We start from the raw sequence: 21319 nt of genomic DNA, 5'->3' as shown, positions 1-21319 counted from the left end.
AAGTGAAATGTAAATCGAAGTAAAAAGCTGCTTTTTGGCCTTAAGATTAACTATTTTTAAAAAAAATTCCAAAAGGAGAGCCTACATTCCACTTTACATCACTCATAATTTTAATCATTTTTGGTTTGTATAATATATTTATCACATTTTTTCCAGATGACGTGGCTGTACTTTAGATAAAAATATATAACTTAAATATACATTGTCTACATTATTTAGAGCGCATATGAAATCAATTGCAGTCCATCATTCTACTAAACTATTGTCCACCTTTCAATAGTTTAATAGATACACGAGAGTAATCATTAAATGAAACCTTAATATGAACTATCAGTTTGTAAATAGAGCAGCAAAGTACAGTATGACTGAATTCACAATTCAAGAAATTCTATTTTTTATATTAAGTAATACTAGGTTTGCTTACATATTCATTTTTTCCACAATAAAATAATAATAAAAAAAACAACAACACAACACCAAACAAAAAAAAAACCAGTTAGAGAAAACGGGGAAATACCTTATCTGCATTTCTCTTGCAATTCCATTTGGACAACAGTATTTCCTAAACGTAGCCTATTCACTGCTGGGTATGTAATTACCTTCAGTTCATAGTCTAGACATTAATGCTTTCGTAGTATTTAAGACTCCTTGTAACATGCTTGCTGCTTTAAGTAAGCAAGGCTAAATCTTGACCAGATAAATTAGCAAAGAATGCAATAAAAGCTGCAATAAAAGAACTTTATCCTCCAAACCTTCAAGTTGCTGCTAAATGAGATTTCTTTGAAATGCAGATCAGTTGAACTAGATTAGTGAATTTTAGCTCCTGTCAACATCATAACAAAATACAAATACAATTGTTCACTGGCCTTATCTCCATGCTTCCATCTGCTGCCTTGTTATTTACTTTCCTTGATTTACTATGCAGATCTAAATAAGACACATCAAGGAGGGCTTACAACACAATGGCTTCTTAAGCTTTACATCAAGGTATTTGAAACTGAAGCCCTGAAAGGGCTGCCATCAAAGACATATCTCTAATGAACTTCCATATCAGAGAAGGTTTGGTATTTAATACTGCTGTGAAAAGAAAAAGCTACAAATCAGAATGGCCTATGAAGGAAAATGTCTGCAAATCTTGATGAGATTAGCACCTACCAGAATTAATATCCCAATAAAAATGATATCTGGTTCCTTGAAGAGTTAAACTTCCAACCTTTACAAAAATAATGCCTAGTGTCACAATGGGAAAACTCAGCTGACAAGGTCGAAAGGTCAGGGCGGTATTTTTTTTTTTCTCCACAAAATGTTCAAAAAGCATTTTTGCTAGTGGCTTGATTAAGATACTGTTGACAAACTAGCCTTGGAATGAAACAATTAACACAGACGAGAGCGCAACTATGGTACTTTCCGCAACAGCAGAATTTTACAGTATCTTCAAAAAAATTAGCAACAACTTCATGGCAAAACAACATAATCTAAAATGACAGCATGCAACGTTTGTTCATCAATTTTACTATTTCTCTTTCTCCCCCACAGCAATCTACAGCAGTGCAGGATAAAATCTTCTGTCAGTTTGCTTAAAAAAACAATCCGTAAGTGCCATTTCTATTACATGCCATGGCCCTGCTCGCAACATGCAATAAATGAAGAAGTTTCTTCCTCATGATTTAAACTCTCTCCATATACACATGATAAATAACTACAAACAGCTTAAAAGTTTCCACAACCCATGCATAACCTTGTGCACTAAACCGTCAGCTCTCGCAGCATGCTCCCATCTGACAGGAATTTTTTTTGCTAGGCACCAAAGTACATAAACAAATGATACTTTTCTTTCTTAAGAAAGCATTTCAATCATTTATGTTCTTCTATAGCAAGGGAAGATCCCACAAGCATGTTCCATACCGTGGATCAATCAGCTCCAAACCGAAGTAGACATGTTGTATGCTCCAGTGCCTGGAAATGATGCTGCAGGCTTACCAGATGATAAAAACGGAGGTATGCAGTGTAGGGGAGCCCCACATGGCACCCGCTAGCTTCTGGGCATGTCAAACTTCACAAGTACCCTACAGTCAATGACAGCAAACACCTTCCCTTTTCTTCTCGCCTCCAAACATACACTTGCTTTTCTACCCTCCTTCCAAATTACAGGCAGTCTTCCAGAAACAAAGCCCCCAAACAGAAGCAGCATCCCATGGCTATACGGCAGAAACCACAGTTGGCTTTTTTGCTAGATTTCATTTCGTACAGGCTGTGTTCCAGGCTTACTTACAGCCACGAGAGACCACTACCTTTCCTTGTTTAATGAAATGACAAAACAACAGATTTGCATATGTAGAAGCAGGTGCTCTAACAGGTTTGACTACTTTGACCTAAAGCATGTAAAAAAGATTTATCAGCAACAGCTGTCCCTAAGGTACTGGGGCTCTGACGGACAGTCAAAACTTTACCATCTGCACTGCCGTGTGTTAAAAATGACAATCTGAATTAAAAGCTGGTCAACAAATCTCGTATAACTAATGCTTTCCGTATCCCCATCCATATGTTGAATTCCCAAGATACACAACACTTGGATTATCTATTATAAATACCAGTCTTTAAATAAAATAAGACAATCTAAGAAGACGTGAAAAGTAAGTCTGTGTGAGTTGCTACTTATTCATGAAACAAGCATTTAAACAATACTTTGAATGTACATAGGTTTGAAATGCTTCATCAATTTCACATCATGATATAAACGTCTACTCTTTTTAAAGCAGCATTGTATCTCTTTTCAGAATTAAGAAATAGCTATAAATATTTATGTGGGCTAATTTCAGCATTTACAGTGCTACATAATTTTTTAGCTTGTGGATTATTAACCAACACAATTTTTGTTTAGCATAACTTCTCTGAAGCATTTCTAGAATGCCTGGACAAAAAACCTGGTTGGTAGCAATACATTTCAGAGCATCTCTGCGTTCTCTGCACAATGAAGGTGTCACATGCAAGTGAGGCTCACAGTTTACGTTCTAATTTTTTTCCATATGAAGAGGAACTGTGTTTTTTTCTCCCAGACCAGAGGAAGGAACCTGAGAGTCTGAATATGACCCCTTGGTGAACACAGTGACTTGTTCTGGAGCTATGCTAGCAGAAGGTAGCACCATATGCCCCAAGCCCCAACTTGGATGCTCTTTCTACAGTCTAATGTGCTTGTCAGAAGATGTTAAAATCACGGATTTATTTTCTCTGGATATGTTTTATTATTGTACAAAGTAAAAATAAAGGATAATACAATTATTATGACTTTATAGACTAGCATCGAAAACATATTTCCACTGGTTTAAACTGCAAGACCTTTTCTTCTTGGTGAACAGTTTCTGAGGTGTTTCACGATACAGAAATCTTGTGCCTGATATCAATCAGACCTATTCTAACTCTTACTGATTACAAACTAACTACATTCTAAACTTTAGCATTAATAATTTTCCTTCTCATACAAGTGTGGAAGCTCTTTACCTGAAAATGAATGAAAATTACTGATCTTTGCTACACCAGATTTCTCTGAATTTTAAAGGGTTTTTTTAACAAAATATTCAGAACACCATAGATCTTACAGGCAGGAAAATTACTAAAATAAGAAAAAAATAATCCATGGAGTGCATACTGGAAGCAAATTTAAAATAACAGAAAATGTGCTTCACGTTTCTAACGATAATTTTAAACGTGGTGGCACATGTAAATTCATTCACTTTGTGTTTTGTTCTTTAGTTTTCAGAAGAAGGAGAAAAATTTTATTCTTAAGAAGAAATATATATATATACATACGCATGTATATATTTACAGCCCCTGCTGAGAGACAGGAGGTACTTTTTCCTCAGTGAATAATGAAACTATCTTGTAGAATTTTGCAAGATTCAAGTGATCTTTCAAACAGTTACAATTTCTTGCAAAAACAATGTAGATTTTAAAAAAGAAATACAATTTATTTACTCACTAGGTTGTAACTGTCTGTTGAGAGCTATAGTGATCTCCTCAAGAGCATAAATATTTAGACAAATTTTAAAATGTGTATTATATACTTGACAGAACGTATTTACATGACAGCTCAGAGCTTAAGCAATCTGATCAGAAATACTTCCCCTATAAAACAAAGTCAAGTTAGGAAAAAAAAGCAGATCAGCCATGTAAAGAGGCTTGAGATTAAAAACATAACCATTTAGAAACAGATTAGCCATTTAAGTGTTTGCGTCAAAACTGTGATAACCTTCATCCTGCTTCCCGATTCACTGGATCCTATGTATGAGTTTATGAAAACCGAAGATGAGCCGCATACGGCATTAACTCTGTGTCTCCTTTTACTAAGCCCTTTAATTGCCTGCTCGTTATCTGCTGCCTTCCGCTCCCCCAGGTGCCGTGTCCCTGGCGGGCAGAGACGCCTCGGTGTGGGGGGGTGCCTGTCCCACCCCACCGCCCAGGGAAGGGCATTGGCTGGGGCAGGACATCACCCCTCTCCTGCCTGACAGAAAGCTGGAAGCTGGTTCCCTGCACAACACTGCTGAGGTGATGTCCAAGAGCGACAGAGATGGAAAAAGGGTGGAAACAAGCCTTACACACCTTGTTGGCACTTAGGGGCGAGGGAAGATACCTGCCACCTCCCTGAAGCCCAGTACAGCTCTCCCCAAGGAGACCTACGGCTCTTTATCTTGGCGGTATTTAAAGGAATTACCTATTTTGGGGATCAGATACCACGTCTCTGGGTTTGGCTCATGAAGCCGTAACACATACATTCATCGGGCCCAGCTTCAGGACAGCACCATGACTGCAGAGGGAATCCTCCCTCCCTCAGGAGACCATGAAGAGCAGGAGTCTCGGGACCTCGACGTGGCCAAAACAAACCGCCAACACGAGACACACACATACAGAAATAGCTGGGAAATAAACTTACAGGCATAAACTCCCACTGCATTCTGTGCTTTTCAAAAAGGAGAGAAGCTTCCTAAGGAGAGCGGAGCTGGCTCAACACACCCATCGGCCACTTCAACGCAAATTGCTGCCACCAAGCAGCGGCTTACCAGAAAAAAAGGTGTGAAAGGTCTGTAAGAACACATGCATTGAAAAGCTATCGTGTCAGCAACCTGGAGGACCTTTTACACCCTTGCCAGGGAAAACAGGTCCCTCAGGGGAACTATTTATACTACAGAAAGATGCAAAAGCAAAGACAGAAGGGAGTAACAAGGAGCAGACCCAGAGCTAAACAGTAAACTGGAAACACCTAGTCAAAGAACTTAGGTTTGGACCATCCCCACTCGCTGTTACACAACGCTAAAACCAGATTCATCCTACTTAACGTTAAACATCTAAATAGGATGCAAGCTCTACCCAGTGCGGAGCTCCCAGCAGAACCTGTGGCTCTCCCATGTACGGGGAGCCGGGGAGACTGCTGTCCTGGTCCAGGAGCATCCATGACGCACGTGATGTTTCAATGGATGTATCCAGCCACTCTTAGGATGCATCACAAGAGCGAGTAGACTGCAAGAACAATTTTCTTTAGAAGGGAGAAGGAATTGTTGGATACTTTTCTAAACATAATGCAATCATTTGAAAAAAATTCAACCTTAATAGAAAAAATCTTCCAAGTCCAGACTGTAGGTCAAGCTTCACAACAGATATCTCTGCAGAGTTACATAGACTTTTTTCCCCTTTATTTCAAACTGTTTAAATTCAGTGACTATTACGGTTGAATTCTGTAAACTTAAGGGTATTTAATAAATAAGTTATTTCACATACAGAACAAAACAGGCTTAGTTATATTTAGCTATAATTTATGACATCTGAATAAATCAAAAGCTAGGAAACAGGGGCAAAAAAATGCCAAAGATACTTGTTTTTAAAAGCCCCGAAACAAAAACCAAAATCCCAGCACATATGGACACCATGTATTTGTGGACTATAAAAAACATTATGTGTCAAAGAAATGATTTCTTATTCTACTGTCTTTTCAAATTATAAAGCAATCATTTAGACTTAATATTGAAAACTGTTGCCTTTTGTAAAAATGCATGTGCCTCGTAATGCACACAGAATGGTTTCTTCACACAGACATGTTTACTTAATATATTAAGTAGCATACAGAGGTAATCTTTATGTTCACAGCATATAAAATCATGATTATTAATATTTTATACTAAAATAAGGTGCCAATTGGTGAATTTTCAGATATTAATCTCCCTGCTGAAGTCTATTTCCTTAATGTTTACATACAGCAATTCTCTTTTAAATTTTAAAAGTGGGAATCTTAACAGTGGAAAAATACAATTATAAAATGTTCTTTATTTGCAATTAGATTCCAAGGTTGCAGAATACTGTATCTGTCCCAATTTTACAGAACTGCTTAAGGCATTTGCCAACCAAGTTTCAAGAGGATTAGCTGTAATGAAAATGCAACATATGTAAATACAACCATGTATTTAAATGTCAAATATTTCAAACACAATAGAAAAATTACAAATTCAAAGTTATCTTTCCAAACATGTAATTCTATCACCCTCTTCCATGAAAGGTAAAAACTTGGAAACGGCAATTTTGCACTGTAAAAAACACAAAAAAGTGGCGATACGTTAACTTAGCCCTCTTAATGTATCTCATTATTGAACTGAACAGAGGTTTTTTATGAGCACACAGCATGTTCCACCTTTTAACACCAATTCCACATACTTCAGATTCACCTTGTAGACTCAGAAGAAACTTGTTCCTTGTGCTGAAGCTGGCAAAAATAAGGTATGGTAGGAACTTTAAAATGCACCTTTGTGCACTTTGGGCATCTTGTTTATTTGACGTGATGTATAATATGAGCACAGGAGAATGAACGCAATTACACAGGAAAATAAAACCACGCAGCTAAAACTCCTCTGACTTCAGAGACATTTTTCTCATCTCTGGATGTGGTACAACCTTGCTGTGAACTCTTAGGTTTTCTACTACTTAGAGACAGACGGTTTCATACTGCTGAACAGAGATTACTGCTGTCTATCTAAATAGGGCTTACAGTGGCATCAGCATATTTTATTAACTCAGAACCATAAATCCTATTTTTATATGCTCTCAAAGACCAACACTCCTAGGGTCAGTTAAATTTACAACAGCGTGGCACCTACCAGGAAGAAGCTTCAAAGTGAGGATGTGCTCCTTTACAACAGCTCCTCAGAATTTCTGGTGTCTATTGGAAGTTTAAAAAGCAATACCCCATACCTGATATTAAACAACAGTTTTCCAAGGAGATTTTTAGCTCACTGCAACATTACATAGTATCCCAATATACTTTAAACACGGAGGGCGGGGGGGGGGGGGTATGTTTCAACAGTTCTCCCTCCGTTACGTGAGAAGCATGGTCTTTGCAGATGAGCAGATCTTAACCTCTGCTCTTCTGTGACTGGGACAGTGAACACCTGTAAAGGGAAAATCCCCACATTTTTGAGCATTCAAGCAATCCTCCTTTACGTTCCATTGCATATTGGTACATGGGAGTGCTCTTATTAGCAACAACAAAATTATTGTTGTATGTATTTCTCTGCTATCCTCTGATCTCGCAGAGGAACAAAATTATAACCTGTATATATACTGTTAAGGACTGACAGCAAGATGAAAACAGAGACAACAAAGTCAAGGAAGCAACAGCCTAAAATAATGCAGACATTTTCTATTATATTCAAACTCTATGAACCCAAAGATCATTTACAAAAAATGCTTGGTTTCTGCTTACATGTAGCTTTCTTCTACTCCCTCGGAATAAACGGACTAAGCATCATAGGCGACTCCCTAACAAAATTTTGACTTTACAGCAGCAAAGATGCAGTTATCTAGATAAACACTGTTTTTTCACTGAGGTGCACCAAACATCATTTAGCCCCAGGCAATCCTCGGAAATTCAAATCGCATCCTAGTGTCTCCTCAGGGGAAGAACCAGCCTTGGCATCTCCCTCAGATTGCTCAGTGACACTAAACTCTGCAGGGTAGTCAACAAGTTTACACAATGAAAGAAGAAGAGAAGTGCTGCACAACACTTTGCTGAACTTGGAAACACTAGAAGAAAATACATCCCTAACTCCATCCATTGCTCTGGTTTTCACTCCTTCAACCCCTACCCCGTAAGTGTCCTAAATCAAAACCAGCCATCACAAAGGTGAGTTTGCCCCACGTTGTCAGGGCAAGCCCTCCACAATAAGAAGAGTCCTCAAGTCCTTTCTAAGAATGGATCCCAAAGGTGGAATCATTCTATGTATCCCTATTACTTCAGTGATACTTCTATTAAATAGCTATAATTAAGTCAGTCACTGGTTCTTTAAAGATCTCTTCCTTATGCTAAAACCAGACTTGTTTAAAAACAGAGGCTGTTATCAACGTTCTACAATTTGGGGATCTGATTTTAAAATAATAAACCAATTGTAAACATGATCTTCTCAAATTGCAGACTGTTTACTATTTTATCTTATTTTTATTGTAACAACACTGTTCAGTGGAACGTCACTCTCAAATAACAATTTAACAATTTAATGCTGTCACTGCTATGAAGAGAAAAACACTAAGCTTTGAAACCATTTGATCTCCTCATATCAAAACTGCAGTCTTCTACTGATTTCAGAATCTACCTAATTTGCTATTTTGTAAAAAAAAGTAGAGACTACAAAAAGCAAAGAGCCAGAAGTAAACATTTTGATCAACCTAACTCTTTTGAAAAACAAAACTCTTGCTGCTCTTTTTTAGAGAAGTACCTTGACATTTAAAAACAAAGTAAGTGCATGTATGTGACTTGTTTACATCAGATAGAAATAAATCCCTCCTAAATGCACACAGCACAAAGTCTTCCTTTTGTAGTTTATGAATAATATTTAAGGAAACGCTTAAAACACTTCGGAAATCTTTTGACAATTTAGCAACCTCATCAATATAGCTGCTCAGATACCACGATGTACATCATCTATAGACTTCTGAAAAAGAAAAAATAATCAACTCAACACAAGCATGCCATTTTAGCATATAAAGAAGGGACAGGGTGCAACTATACTGCACGTACCAAGTAAGGTGTTGCAGTATCATATGGTATATCACCAGGAAACGAGAGAAGTGATGAGGCAGGAATAGTGATGACTTGCTATGACGTGCATGCCAACAAAAATACGGTTTGGAAGGAATGAATAAAGTGGTTGGCCCACTATGCATGCTAAATACTTTAAGCATGAAGACTTATAATAAATATGAAATTCAGCCACCCCAGTAAAATTACACAGAAGCTTCTTTCTTCAGATGCGTTCCAGCCTGCCTCTACATGAATGCGACACTAGCTTTGAGCAAGCTGCCACAACCTCTGGTTTCTTATGCCTCAAAGTTATTAGTACATTTTTCAATTCAGAGACTTCCCAGTTGGGCAAGCCCCCACTCTGCTCACTGTTTTACAAGAACACTGTCCTCAGAGATACAGTGACCGCTCACAATGAAGTCGGTGATTTTTTAAGGCCAATCAATGTGAACAGTTTCTTAAGAGGGGACAAGCAGGTTTAACAGCTCGCTACTACCACAAAGGGAATACTCCCTATCTCCTCTCTGCCTTCCTGCATCAGTCACTGGCTCCCACTGCTTATCTCATGCTGTCTACAGCCATCTCAGATCCCTTTGTAAGCCAACTCAACCCACAGAAATGGCATAAAGCAAACTCCCGCTCTTGCTAGGTTGGTTTTCCACTGTTTTACTGGGTGAATCTGACCCACAGAAGGGTCAGCTGAGCTCCAGATCCAGCCCAAGGGAGGCTGCAAGCCCACATACATGAGAAGAGGGAAAGGGGTGTCAGGCTGAGGGCAGAGGACCAGGGGGAAACCCCTCTCTTCAAAAATGGCAACAGCGTATCATACGAAGAGATCAGCCATCTGTGAATCTACAACTCCGCTCCAAAACTGGTTGTCTCCAGTTACAATGTTCAGTTCATTGTTCAGTTACAATGAACATATTTCTAGTTCGTTCATATGCTCCCTCCTTACTTTCTCAAGCACAGGAGCTTTTATCTTCCCGAGACCTAATTCAGACTTGCTTCTCAGAAAATGCTGAGATACGTCGTAAGAGCATCGGTCATCCAGTAGCTCCAATACCTACTGCAATCCTGGCCGAACAAGCCCAGATTCAACACCTCTCCCCACCCTCATGATGGTCCCTAGAGAGCCAGGTGCCTTCACAGCATCCTCTAATATAAATGGCTGTCAAATGTCCAACAAAGGGCTTTGTTTACAAAACCCTCCACATAAAATACCAGTAACTTACAACACTACTCACAGGCTCTGTGCAGATCAGGGGAAAATTTGAGGGCTACAGTCAAAATGGTACTCAATCTGTCTCACAATAAACCATATATAAATATGTATACCACTTCCTTTCAGTTTACACAATGGAAACAAGCACTGGGGTTTTAAGTTACTTGTTTGTTTATGTAGTTGGGAGCTGCGAGGAGAAAACAGAACAATAAAAGGAAAAAAAAAAAAAGAGTGTTTTACTGAGCCATCGCATGTCCCATTAGAAAGCCTACTCTTGAATTTGCTAAACAGATTTACATACATGTTCTCCGCTGTTATGCTCACTTTCAGCCTGTGTTAAAGCAAACTGTGAAAAAGGAGGGGAGAAATAAGACTACTTTGTCACTAGCGTGTGCAGAGGCTACCGCCAACGAAAGCACCAGCTCAGCACTGAGAACTTTTAAATCATTCCAATGAATTTCTGGAAGAAAGGTCTCACACTTCCTGAAAACAAAACAGCAGGAACCAGGCAGAGAGATGATATTTGGGCACACATTTGGAGAACGAAGCACCATTTGGTCCTGCTAATCAACTGCAAGCAAGGCTCCCAGGTAGACATTATCCAAAGGTTATGTTCTAAGCTGTAATTAACGGTCAAAGATCTCAGGAGACAACAGATGGGCAAAACAAAATTACAAAAGAATTAGAGACAGGTTTCACTGGTGGTATCGACAGCTTTCCAGGCTACTACCTAGTTCCAAATTAATGATGACTAAGCATTTTGTCACCAACAACTTGAAAAGCAGTTGTTCAAGCTTTCAAAATGTGAAACTGAGCTTTTAAAGGTTTTCAGAACACAGGACTTTACACAGACTTCCCAACTCAAAACTTGAATAGAACAACTCTCCTCTATGGAAATATTGCTTAGAGAATATTTTATTACGCTGCCAAGTGCAACCCAAGATCCTAAAATGGACACTACACATTGTATATTGCCAAAGAATCTGCAGGAAGCTGCAGGTCCAAATTTAGACACACATCAAGCTGCTGATGCGCAAGTTTCCTGGCTGTGAACCTGTTTATTCAGTCCATTTTGATTCTCCCTGCTCACAGCAAAGCACAGGTCAATTTTTTAGCCACAGCAAATATCCGCAGGTTTTCCACAGAAGCATCTATATTCTCCCCTTGACAGCCGAGTTAGTTCACTATCAGAAGTACGTATCTGTGATAATGGGAAGATAGGGACTTTACAACGTGCAACACCTAGAAAAGTACAAGCTACTGTTCTGAGCACAAGTATGTTTTTATGCAGATTTAGGTATTATGGCAAATCAGAACCTCAACATGGTGACATTAGCATTTCATGTCAACTCCAGTGCCTTATATGATAATCTATGATTAAAGACATTTTGTCCAGGTGCAAGAGTCCAGGTTTCTTCTTTCATCTTAGCACAATCCCAAAGGATCTCTCCTATCATGTGACAGTGTTACTTGTCTCCCTCCAGAATCCTGGAATGGCAAGAACTACCGTCAAGACAGCTCCACAGCAGATCCGATCACAAGAGCTTTGCAGATGGCTCCAGGTGCAACCCTACTGCAGCTGAAGTTTACCTCCTGGTTGAGCACTGTCTTTCAAGACCTTCCTTCCCAGCTTGCTCTCTTTCGTGTTGACTGGACTGTTTCAGAACAGCACGAGTCAGCAGAAAATTAATGCCACACATAAAACTACAAAAAATAAAGCATATTTATCAACTTAGTACACTGAAACAATTTAGTGAAGTCTAAGAAAACTGGAGTTGATGCACAATTAGACCACACTGAAGTAAGACAGTATCACAGAGTTTACTGAAATTTTCCAATCAAATTATTTTGTAGCAGAAATCTCAATTTTTCTACTTTCTCTCAATCGCTGGTTTCTCTTAGAATTTTTTCATTCCATTATTTTAAATTTACAGGAGTATCTCTGAGATCCTCCCTCTGATGATTCTTCCTATTTCCTTCCCAGTTTCAGTCCTTCAAATATTACCCTGCCTTTTGTATCTCCCTCAGAAAGAAGGGCAGCTTTCCCACGGTACAAGCTACGGCTCTCCTCCTTTCATTCCTTCCATTTATAGTCTTCATCATTATGTTTAATAGAATGAAGGAACCCTACAGGTTCCTACTGAACAAAGAGATTTACAACAAAAATAGAAAACTGAGATGGTATTAAGACAGTGGAGTTTATAAGTAGCTGCAGGAGATGAGCACAAGAACACCTGGGAAAAAGTAAAGTATGATACTTAATGCCAAGGGAATCCTCTCTCAAAAATCCTTAAAATTTCTCTATTTTGCTGTCCACAGTACCCAGTAGTCAAAGACCTTCTGATGTAAAATATTTCACAGATACGTCAAGAAGCTCTACAAGGATACAAGGGATTTTATTATAAGCCAACAAGATCTAAAAATATGCCAGTTCTCTTGTAATAATGATTTTTTTACTAGCTTGTAACTTTTTAGTTTAGACCAATAATATTTGTACAACTGAGATTCACTGTGGCGTTGCCAGTTCTCAAAATGTTATTACAGATATTTTTATACCGGTTTTCATATATCCCATGTAACGCTAAAAGAACTTCATGTCTCAAAAAAAAAAAAATTGTACCTCCTTATCAGAGATGGAGTAAAGTTCAAAAATGCACACCTGAAGCCTTCAATCTACAAACAAGGCTTTTAAAAATATCAAAACCAATGAAAACTTTATCATACATTCTGATGCCTCTGAATTTTACATGAGTTCCTAAACACATGTGAAAAGGGTTTGAAATTACTGAATCCATTTTACTGTCCCATTCTGCTTCTGAAAGGTGACACGTAACATTCTTTAAATAAGTGGGACCAACACAGAGATGAAAAAACTTGGTGCTTTTTGATATAAAAGAGAAACTCATTTTGTTACAAGGCATAAGGAGTGATGCAGAAAGCCAAGCAAAAGCTGGAAAAAAGATGAGGACTGTGCATGTCCACACCAAGCTATTAGGGTCACCCTCAGTGCTAACTAATGCGTCCACATTTAAAATGTAGGATGTCTACAGAAAGCTGAAATCATATCAAAGACCATGGCTGCACATTTATTTTAACAGGGTTTGACATGTTACATCATGTTGTCAGCCTCAAAAGCATTGTAACAACTGGGAATTTGTTATGAATTCACGTTAAAGGCCTTTACACAGAGGGAAGGTGCTGACATAAAAGCACAGGAGAGGTACAAAAGGTAAGCACTTCTTGCCAGAGGAAGAGTCCCGTCTCACCCCTCTCACCTCTTCCCTTCTTCATAGGTGTCCATGTCAACACCGGCGCCAAGGAAGGCACAGGATAAAAGAAAGCGAGAAGTCTGATTGCACTTCCCAGAGCTGCTTACCTTCCTGAAGCCCCAGCTCCCTGGACTGGGTGGCAACACCCCTGTAACAACTTGCTACAAACATGGAACCTCCCCACCTGAAACCCGACTTCAGAAATTCAAGTAGGAGGGACAAAACAAGTGGAGAAACATTCAGCCCCTCAGTTTAAACTAGATTTGTGTTTGCTTTTAACGATGACATCATGTTTCTACCTAAAGCATGATGCTAACTCCCTCTGAACAGATTTATCTCTCTGAATAAATCTGTTTTTATTTTAATAGTACGCATAATCTGTGTTGAGGACAAGCTGAACGAGAGTAGAACGGACACTTATCACAACTACACAAAGCAGAGTGTGGAGGCAGCACCAGGCATGCTCCTGGGCAACCGAACAGGCACGGCCCAGCCCACCTCTTACAGAGAACAAATGACCGAGACAGAGACAGCTACACATCAAAATATCACACACGGGAACCAAAAGCAAGTCCAAAGAGCAATTGTTAGATTGGAAGGCAGACAATTTTAGACAGCAAAAGTTCACTCTCTGTGTTCCTACAGTTGATTACCATTCCTTGCCTTTGAAAATGCAGGTTTTATGTTACGTAGAAAAAATTCCTGTAGTCACAAATGATGTTCCAGTATCCAGCACCCAGCAAGATACACTTATGTTTACTTAAACTTCAGTCTGTAACTTCCTGTGGTTACTGTGATTTGTTAATTACTTTTGCTTCTTTAAGATAATGTAATTGGCATTTTAAAAATCTGGGCTCAGATCTTCACTGGACAGAAGAACATACATAACATTTAATAAAAGAGTAACAATATACTACAGTAAGCATATAATAATTTAACTATATGCTATGTGATCAGGCTAGCAAGGGGAAACATCACGTCTATGCATGTCAATTTAAAGCTCCCATATTTCAATGCTCAACAATAACATCTCATCAATTTATTTATCTTCTTACGTCAGTCACTTGTATGAAATGGCACACAGTTTACAACTTAGCAAACAGAATGTATAATATACAAATAAACACTAGGGTTAAACTTCAAACAGAAGATTGGCAAACAACCCATTTGCCATTATGACATCAGTACCAAGGTTATACCTAACCTTAAGGACCAAGCCTTCAAGAATAAATGACATCTAAGAAAACCAAGGGTGTTTTGTTCCTCGAGGACATGCAGAGCACTACTGGCAACAGTCCTATGCTGATGTAAGACACAAATCAGCTAAAAACAGTGGCAATGAAAAAAACCACAAGAGCCAGCAAATACCACCTCTCAATGGCAGATCAAACTCAGCAGCTGAGCAGAAGGTAGTAGAGGACAAATCGGTTTGAGAATAAGAAGTCATGAGGTCCAGAGACAGCTGTTACTGAATGATGTCTCTTAAGAGACAGGATATTTATCTCCTGTTGGAGGATTTAAGTCTGCTTTCTCCATCCATGTTAGACATTAGCATTCTGTTAATTGGCCGAAATAGCTTGTCAATGCTATTTTTAGTAAAGAACAACAGCCACTTTCATTCTTCAGGCTTAATATAAATGCACAACCCTACACAGAAAAGGGGAGAGGGATGGGAAGGGGAGGACTGATTCTGCCATGCGTACTCTTTATTGCTGCCATCCTGTTTTCACAGGGGAGAGCAGTATTCATCGGGGCTATGCACGTTTTCTTTCTTCTCTCTTCTCTTTGGTGCTGATGTCAACACATAGAGAGATTCCACTAGAAATGGCAGCACTGTTAATTATCAAAGGACACCCTGGGCTGAAGCTGCGCTGGTACACACTGTATCCCACACCTTCCCGAGCTGCAGTGCTGTGCTCTGCACTTAAAGCTCATGCAGACTCTAGCCTTTAGAGTTTTTCAAAATAATTTTGAGAATGCTAAATGTTACTGACCAGCCACCAGAAATTTTCATGGTCTGTAATCCACAGGTATTTTCACACTCTGACAAACATCTTATTGGTTGACAGTAACGTTCACCTTTGCAGGACCAGTAGAGGGTCTACTATCAGGGTGACTGAATGAGAATACCAAGAAGGGCATTCCAGGGGGTCTTCTAGTTCCCTCTAAACCACAGAGAAATAAAAAACTTCAAAGAACCCAGAAGGAGATGGGAAAGCCAGGCTAAAACAAATGTAGATGAGGAAAGTTATTATAGTAAAAATAAAAATAAAGTATGTAAACTTCACATTTTTCAGCTGAATGACAGTCCACATCTATGCTCACACTGTGAATGGCACTAAGCCATTAAGCATCTGTCATAAATTACCTAGCAGAGGACCTCAGAGGCCTCAGGGAAACAGTCATCATCAGTCATCAGTGTCTCAGACACCACATCATGCCTGATGAAGATGTGAATGCATTTCCATGTGGTTACTCAACAATAACTTGGGCTTCAGTAGGAAATTCCAAATCAAGTTAAAAGATCCCACTTGTGGCCATTCATTGAAAATCTTGACACCAATCCCTATTCAGTAAGGGGGCAGCAACCATACAGACACCTCAGATGCTTTCACCAGCTGGCATGCAGGCTCTGCCCACGCTAATAAACCAAAAGGGCCAAGACATTACTCAGGTGCTGAATCTGTGAATACAAAAACATAGTGCTCGCTTGTGTCGCTCTGACATCAACCGTCTGAATGAGGAAACTTGCAGGTCTGAGGTTTAGAAGGAAAACCTGGGAGTTTAATATAAAATGCAGCCACAAACTGAGAAGCATAGAAGCTCTCCTCTGAACTTACTCAGCCTTCAAAAAGATGTGTATGGAAATACAGATCTGCATTTATCCCACTCTTCTTGCACCTTCACGGAAAGGTGGAGCCACAAGCAGGCAGTTAAGAGGTTACAAGACAAGACAGTCCTACGTGGCTGTGCATCTAGGTTTAAATCAAACCAGCCACTGGACAAATAACAAGCCCAATAAAGCCTTTGATGAACACAGAAAAGGGCAGAAAACCGAGGCTTACTCTTTCAGCGAGCACGAGCAGAAATGGGTGGCATATGGGCTTTTACAGAACTAAGGGAGAGGACGCTGGGACTGGTAATAAACATACTAAGTGTCAAACACACTCCTAGTACTTATATGGACTGGTCTAGTTGAAGTAAAGGGCAATACTCTCAACCAGTACTCACAAAACACTCACAAAGCTCTCAAAAGTCTTCAGCACCCATAGTGACACTGGAGTATTTTGGGAAAGTGGCAAAAGTCAGAGACACTAATCTGTGGGCAACAGTTAAGAGGAAGAGCAGAAATCTTCCAGGTCTTCACCACAAAATGAAGAAAATCCAGGCACTGTAACAGTCTCAAATATTTTGGAGACCTGTAATGATCAGGGCCCTGCTCAGACTTACCAGAATTCCCAGCAATACAGCAACTGGATGAAATCCTTCGAACAGCCCACCCAAGCATGATACCAATAATGCCCCGAGAGCAAGCCTGCACCCTGACCTCACGTTTGGCAGAAGCATCAGCACCTCCTGCCAGCGCAGGAAGTAAAATGGATTAATGCTAGGCTGACCCCCCCTTGGAAGGATGCAGATGAGGCAACCAGAACAGATCTCGGGCACACCCTCAAGAAAATGTGACCCTGTTTCATGGATCTAACAAACAGCCAGAAGAACAGGGAGAACAGCTGATCATCTTCTCTATGTACCAACTGTATAGGGCCTTCGTGGAACAGAGAAAATGTTGTGCATTTCTGCTCCAGCACAACATCCTTTGATGATCCCCACAGCCTGGAAACCTCACATGGATGTATTTCAGAAGCATGCTCAAGTTCCAAAACAAGTAACATGAGGCTCATACTCCTGCACAGACTTCAGCTCTTTGATGATGGTATTTACCAGAACAAATGGGATTTGCCAGGCATCACAAGATTTGGGGAAGGAACTGGAGTTCCCGATGCTGCTACCGTAGCCGAAGTTTCCTGTATTTTGAGGAACGGCAGCCAGCCTGCTGAAAGGGTACAAGGCAGGAGAGCACACAGAGGGGAGACATACTTAGTGTTAGGTGATGCATGGCACGAGGCATCACAGAGGTTAGCTGGGAAGTGTATTGTCAGAAAGGGAAAGCACAGACTAAGATCTGTTCACAGACAAAAGAGCTCTCACAAATTGAGAGTTAATAGTTCCTCCAGTGATCCCATGAATTTGCAGTAATAGAACTTTTGATTCAAGTGTTCACCTCGGAACCCAGATGTTTGGAAAGAGACTGAGTCATTTGCAGAGATTCAGGTTTTGCACCTTTCTGGCACCCTTTATTGAGCAAACAATTGCAAAAGTAAATTAAAAAAAGGCACACAGATGATACACAAGAAGTTAACAGCAACGACTGCCACCACCATGATGAAAATTTCAAAGGTAACAGACAAGACACATGGAAAGACCCTGAAATGAACACAGCTATCATTTGAGAAGAAAGTAAAATATTGACAAGGTATATGAAAATATGCACCTATGATACTAAAAAGTTGCAGACCACCTATTGAACAACCAAATGCTACCTAAATCCACACAGAATTCCAGACCTATGAATACAGTGCCAAAACACCTTTTCCTCTCGGCAAGAAACAACCTCTGTAGAATTCGTTCTACTGGGATATTCTGCAACTGGCTGTAAGGTACCAGTAACGTAAAGCAAAATCCATCCACAGATAGGGCATGCTTTCACGAAAAGGGTGTATGAAGAAGGACACAGAAGCGGGGACACATTGTGAGGTACATCACAGTCGTTCATTATGCCTGGCACCCAAATATCTGATGTTTTATTATACCAAGATGGTAGAAAATGTGTCCATCTTGCATCAATAAAAAGAGTGAAAATACGCGTTAAGGCAGCAGATGGCAAAGAAAAGCATAAGATCCCCAGACAGCATCAATCCATCTGCCTGCCTCTATGTCATGACCTAACAAAGTTGGTATCTACAGTTGTCTATGACCTCAACCATAGCTCAGGCTGTTCAGGTCGCCATCAGGAGGCGCAAACTGCCTGAAGAGGGCATGGGGATCATGTGGGGCCTTGTTCCTGACTGGAGATACGACCTAGGAATTGGGTGTCCCTCACAGCTCTGCAGAGTATGGAACTTCACTTATCTAAGCATGGAAGAAAGAAGAAACATCTAACAGGAGGTCCCTGGCACACGCCTGGAGCCAAGATTAACATCTCACCATTCAGACACCACATATCAACTGAAGATTCTATCATAGTTACAGAGACTAGCAAGAATATTCTGTCATCCACTTGTGCTTCAGAAGACATTAGAGTGCAGTCTTCCAGTGTGTAAAGGGAAGAAATCTGAAACAGGCAGAATCTTCTCCAACAGTTTGATTTACCAGATGAAACTGCAATGATGCAAATGAACAGCCTTATCTCCCCACTCTAAGGGTGTAAATACACAGATTGCTGAATTGCAAAGATCCATCCTTCCTGAATACAGCAGCTGCTTCCAGGGATGAAGAGTTAACAGGGATGCAGAGAAAGTCCACACTCCCCGGAGCCTCCTGTTTCTTGCCAAGTCCTCCTGGTGGCAGAAGGAGAGTAGGCTGGAGCAGAATGTCTAGCTCTAAAATTACCTCAACGGGGGCACTCTCATACAAAATGTCCATGCATCAGGCTTTATCATGCTCCTACCTCTTTATTAAGGGGAACCCTAATATAGTCTGTGACCACTTAAGTGGGTACTTGAAGGAGAACTAGTCACCATGGTCCCCCATACCCTCTCCATGCAGGAGTAAGACTGGTGATCTAGGTATGATCAACTATCAGACAGCATTCTCAAGGTGCGAATACCTTACACACACTCATGGGTGAAAAAAGTTTGATCTTGAGAAGGCAAATAGGAAGACCTTTTCTTACCATAGGGCAAGAAGAATGACAAATCACTGCTGCATCGTTAGCAGGCTTTTAGCCTCAATAATGCAAACTGCTTCTGGAGAGATTTCTATATCGACCAGATCAAAACAAATTGAAACAGTGATAGCTCAAACAAAAGCCTTTATGAAGGAGATATAAAAAAAAAAAAATTGAAACATATTTTTCAAGTAATATTTGGTAATATATAAATATGCTTACCACATGGATGCATGTAAAGGAAATTATAAAATGCCATGACAGGGAATATATCTAGTAACTTCACAGTAGCAAAATCCTTTATTCAAAATTTTCATTTCAGACATTAACTGAACATCAAACTACACAAACATATGGCGTTAACTTCACAGTTTATTACATTACTTTATTTGTCCCCACATCTCCTTTTTTCACATAAACATTTCTTTCACATCGCTTTCATTTTTAAAATTCAACAACATAACTGGTGGTTGATGTCAAGGCCTAAAAGGAAGCTCTCGCACAAAACAATAAAATTTTTCTTGTTCAAAGTGAAACCAACAGAAGACTCTGAGTTACTAAATTAAAGGCCATAGATGAAGAAAACTGCAAAATTTCCTCTCAGAAAAACAAAACAAGCAAAGTTTTAGGACACTGCGTTATTAAAAAAAAAAATCAAAATGGAAAACTGCAGAGCAGCATACTCTTACCAATGTTGATCTGCAGTCAATTCAGAAGAGAGTAATGCTGGCTCATTATTGTCGATGTTACCATGATAAGAAATAGTGCTAGTTAAAGATAATAGTCTCTCTACTCAACCATAGTAGTAAAGATATAGCTAAATTAGAGCACATAAATAATTCATTACAAGAGGCCTGATTTTGCACTATATCTGTATTACTTTTAAGTTGCAGGTTACTCTTATGGATAGCAGAGATTTTTATTGGAAGATCCTCATGATCTTTGCAACTTTCATGGGAAGGGAAACCCAAATAACAACATATGTCTTGGTATTAAAGACTTAAGGATTCTGCAGTTCAGGGTTCCCTTCTCCATACCCTAAAAACAGACCACATGTAACAGCAAGAGGAAAACAGACCTCCCATATTTTTCATCTGCAACACTGTCAGCCCATCTTGTCAAACCTTCTCTTAAATATAGATGTTTCTCTAAAATACTAGAGTTTGAAAAAACAAGATTTTTCCAAATAAAAGTGGAATTACTTACAGAATTAACATGTTTGTTTGTAACTCAGTATGCTTTAAAAGTCAGCGTAAAAGTTCCACATCTGTAAGTAAGAACATTTTCAATACTATGAAGTATTTTGCATTTCATAAGCAAAATGAATATGCAGCACATTGCATTCCAGAACATTTAAAATACTTTCAAATAATTACCCTCATCAGCATGTAACTTCATTTTTTTTGGTAGAGCTACTTCAACAAAGTTTTGTCTAAACTATGTGGTAAGAAAATATCATTTTATTTTGCACCCAGACACCAAAAGGACATTTACCATAGAGCCAAAAATCACTATTTTCCATTCCTAAATACAAGGCAGTATTCCTACAGCTCCTAAATACAACTTTTCCAAAAAAAAAAAATATATCTAACCTTTAAAACATTGTTTAAAATTGCAGCCTGTACAAAAAAATGGTTCTACCTTCATCCTAGAGCTCTTTTGCCTTTGCTTCAGTTCCCCTTCCATGGTGAAGAGGTGCAGTGTTGCAGTCAGTCCAACTCAGCCTCACACAGGGCACCAATTGCTGCAGCACAAACTAGCAGGCTGCAAGAAGGCTTTCACCATTGGTCTGTTTCCACTTTCCGTGCTGTTTCTCTGTCCTCCAG

At 39.4% G+C, this 21319-nt stretch overlaps 1 protein-coding gene across 7 annotated transcripts in view; it reads right to left on the bottom strand.

The window, feature by feature from the left end:
• The window catches only part of FOXP2 (forkhead box P2), a 445023-nt gene that overhangs the window by 382142 nt on the left and 41562 nt on the right, over positions 1 to 21319 (bottom strand). The window contains exon 1 of one of the 7 annotated variants that reach the window (XM_055710820.1): positions 11868 to 11961. The exons of the other annotated variants lie outside the window; for them this stretch is intronic. The gene's annotated coding sequence lies outside the window, so the exon portion shown is untranslated. Of the gene's footprint in view, positions 1 to 11867; positions 11962 to 21319 lie in introns of those variants that run through there. 7 annotated transcript variants of the gene reach the window in all.

This window comes from Falco cherrug, chromosome 5 (genome assembly GCF_023634085.1).
Source record: "Falco cherrug isolate bFalChe1 chromosome 5, bFalChe1.pri, whole genome shotgun sequence".
Classification (NCBI taxonomy): Eukaryota; Metazoa; Chordata; class Aves; order Falconiformes; family Falconidae; genus Falco; species Falco cherrug.
This window is presented reverse-complemented; position numbering and strand designations above follow the sequence as displayed.